Source organism: Nicotiana tabacum, chromosome 16 (assembly GCF_000715075.1).
Source record: "Nicotiana tabacum cultivar K326 chromosome 16, ASM71507v2, whole genome shotgun sequence".
Classification (NCBI taxonomy): Eukaryota; Viridiplantae; Streptophyta; class Magnoliopsida; order Solanales; family Solanaceae; genus Nicotiana; species Nicotiana tabacum.
The window spans coordinates 40,626,633-40,630,598 of record NC_134095.1 but is presented as its reverse complement, the minus strand read 5'-3'; positions in this window follow the sequence as shown (position 1 = coordinate 40,630,598).

Here is a 3,966-nt window from a genome sequence, read left to right as displayed (position 1 = left end):
TAGGGCAGCAGGTATTGAAGCAGATCCTCCCGCATCAAGTCGAAGCAAAAGGCAAGTTCGCCCCAAATTGGCAAGGGCCTTATATCGTGACCAGAGTGTTGTCCAACGGTGCTTTGTGTTTGACGGATATCGAGGGAAGATGTGTCGACATGGCTATCAATTCTGATACAGTCAAGAGATATTATGCGTAATTTCTTTGATTATGGCAATTATTGGTTCGTTTGTTTGTATTTGGTACTTATTGGATAATGAAATGACGGAGACAATTCTTTCTTCTATCCAAACACTGTTAACCCTTGTTTCCCCCTTTTGAGCCTTAAGTTATTCTTTCATACCCCTCTTTTGGAATCACTAATGGAAAAGATATGAAAAGAGAAAGAAAAAGAAAAGAAAATTTCTGAGAGAAAATGAAAAAAAGAGATAAAAATCACAAGAAAAACAAAACCGTTAGGAACTACGTTTGACCTGATTCCTCGAAGAGGATACGTAGGCGCCTCACGGCTCGGTCATAGTGTGCATAGTGTACATAGTGTGCATAGTGTGCACAGTGGGCGTAACGCACATAGCTCAACATAGTGTAAAAATAAAAATCCCCCAAGCGAGAAAACTGGGGCAGAGGATATGTCTTAAAGTTTCAACAAAGGTTTGGTTCCAAGAGTTGTAGTGGCTCACCCGTCAAAGTTATTTCAAATTCTTGATAGCCTTTCTTTTTACCCCACACCAAAAACCAATATCGATGTCCAAAAAAGACCTCCCGATCAACCTCCAAGAGGTGCCAAGTCAGGCAAATAAAGCCGAGAATAATACACTGATCCTCGGCAAAGAAGAGGATCATAAAACTGGAAATGAATTGATAGTCCAAAGGAATCTCCAGAAGAGAGGGTCATATCGACAACACTCCAATTCTCCGTTGAAGAAATAAAATGAGAGAGTCTTGGCAGTGAAAACCTTCGCAGGCACCACAAGGCGACGAAAGATGAGAGATATGAAACGAGAGAGTCTTATCGGTGAAAACCTTCACGGGCACCATAAGGCGCCGGGAGATGAGAGAAAAGAGAGAGTCTCATTAGTGAAAACCCCTAGAATGGCACTATGAGGCGACAAGACAGATCAACAAAAGGGTCCACGTTCGCAAATAAATGGACACCCATTTATCCCCAGCAAGTAAGGTCATCAGGCAAGTTGATTGATACAAATAGACTGGGTCAGGAATCTATGGTGCACGTCATGATCACAAGGACCAGTCATGTCATCCAGATAAGTTCTTCTCTTTTCCTTTTTCCACCAAGTATTGGTTCAGAAAGATTTTTCTCCTTTTCTATCTTTTTCATTTTTCTTCCTAAAAATTCGTTTTGAAAAGGATTTTTCAAAGTTTACTACCAGAGGCCGAAGGGGTACAAAAGCAAAATACGAAGAGGATAGGCCAAAGGCCGAGGCAATGAGACAAAAGGCGTCGGTTGCAAAAAACCAAAGGACGAATTGTGCAGAAAGTTAAGGGTGACGTAAAGAGAGCAGAAAAAGACAGGTGAAGGACTTGTGGACCAAATTCTGAGAAGGTGTCCCCGTAGAATGCCGACAAATCACGGGCCCAAGTCCGAAGTGGTCAAACGCCACAGGAAAGGGAAATTAATCCGATGCAAGATAACCATAACTGTCCTAAAGGCTAGCCCCAGGCGATGCAATGTTGTGCCTTGCAGTTCTGGGAGGAAGTAAACTCCTAAAGGGAGTGGGTTCGGGATTAAAGCAGACTCCCACAGCATGTCCTGTAAAGAGAAAGCAGAAAAGGGGATAAATGGAAAACCATCCCCAGCAGGCAGGGCACCCCCAGCAAGCAACTTTATCCACCCACCATTTGTTAGAGCACAGAGCAAGGAAAAGAAAAGAAAAATCATCCCCCAGCGGGAAGGACACCGCTGCCCACCAGGATTAAAACCAACTAAATCCTTTTTGTCTGCTGCAGGAAAATAAAGGTTGATGATGGCAGCAGAACGCGATGCCAGAAAGGTCACCAAAACCGGGGCAGAAAATTTTCTGCCGTTGTCAAAAATTTTCTCGGAGGAACGAGGAAACAAATATTTTCATGTCTTAGTTTAAATAGGCGCCCACCTGTATAACGAGAGGAATACTTTTCATGTCTTAGTTTAAATAGGCGCCCACCTGTATAACGAGAGGAATATTTTCATGTCTTAGTTTAAATAGGCGCCCACCTGTATAACGAGAGGAATACTTTTCATGTCTTAGTTTAAATAGGCGCCCACCTGTATAACGAGAGGAATATTTTCATGTCTTAGTTTAAATAGGCGCCCACCTGTATAACGAGAGGAATAATTTTCATGTCTTAGTTTAAATAGGCGCCCACCTGTATAACGAGAGGAATAATTTTCATGTCTTAGTTTAAATAGGCGCCCACCTGTATAACGAGAGGAATAATTTTCATGTCTTAGTTTAAATAGGCGCCCACCTGTATAACGAGAGGAATAATTTTCAGTCTTAGTTTAAATAGGCGCCCACCTGTATAACGAGAGGAATAATTTTCATGTCTTAGTTTAAATAGGCGCCCACCTGTATAACGAGAGGAATAATTTTCAGTCTTAGTTTAAATAGGCGCCCACCTGTATAACGAGAGGAATAATTTTCATGTCTTAGTTTAAATAGGCGCCCACCTGTATAACGAGAGGAATAATTTTCATGTCTTAGTTTAAATAGGCGCCCACCTGTATAACGAGAGGAATACTTTTCAGTCTTAGTTTAAATAGAGCGCCCACCTGTATAACGAGAGGAATACTTTTCATGTCTTAGTTTAAATAGGCGCCCACCTGTATAACGAGAGGAATACTTTTCATGTCTTAGTTTAAATAGGCGCCCACCTGTATAACAAGAGGAATACTTTTCATGTCTTAGTTTAAATAGGCACCCACCTGTATAACGAGAGGAATACTTTTCAGTCTTAGTTTAAATAGGCACCCACTTGTATAACGAGAGGAATAATTTTCATGTTTTAGTTTGAATGTTTCAGATTTTGAGAGCAGTAACCCCACCGGAAGGCCGAAGGTTACAGCAGGAATACCTAGCAGGAAACAATAAAAATCCCCAGCACCAGGAAGCAGAAGGTTGCAAACTCAAGTGCATGTGTCAAAAGGGAAGAAAGGACGCATTTTGAAAGAAGCGGCTGGTGAACATCAAATCATGCCCAGCATAGCAAATCTGATGAAGAAAGCCATGTCCCCAGCGGACCAAGCAAAATGATGAAAACTGGCATTCAGAAAGGCAAAGGACCAGTGTCATCCCCAAATTCACGGAAGAAAAGCACTAGAGGAAGCACAAGCCGACAAGAAAGCGAGGCGACAAGAACAAGTTGAAGATAGATGAGATCTTATGATCCATAGTCTAGCCTAGCTTCTTGTTTTTCCTTTTAGCAATGTAACAAGGAGATTGGTAAGCAATAACAGCATACAACAGCATGTAACAACACACAACAACAGCGAACATGACAGTCACACGGTAGTCCCAGCTACCAAAACTTCCCGAACTACATTGACCTGATTCCTGTTCAGCCCAGGATATGTAGGAAACTTCTGAAGCAAAGGTTCGGTCAAATCTTTTTCAAAAAAATGCTTCACACGGAGTACTCGGATGAGCAAAAATCGCTCGCTTTGTCTTTGCACGAAAACCCTTCGTGTCTTCGGGCAAAGAGGGGCAGCTGTAAGCACGTGATTTTTGCTTCACGGAAATTACTCCAAAAGAAAAGAAAATCAAAAATATACGCATAAGTGTTTCTTGTCATTGGGTGATTGTTTATTAAATGTTAGTTTGGGGGTGTGTAAATTTATTTTTTATTTTTATTTAGGAGCTTTTGTTTAAACTAAAGTAGAAAAAATAAGGGAAAATGAGGATACTCAGATTGGGCCCAGAAATTAAAACAACAGGCCCAAACCAGCTGCATGTATCCAGTCCAAACCAGGCCTG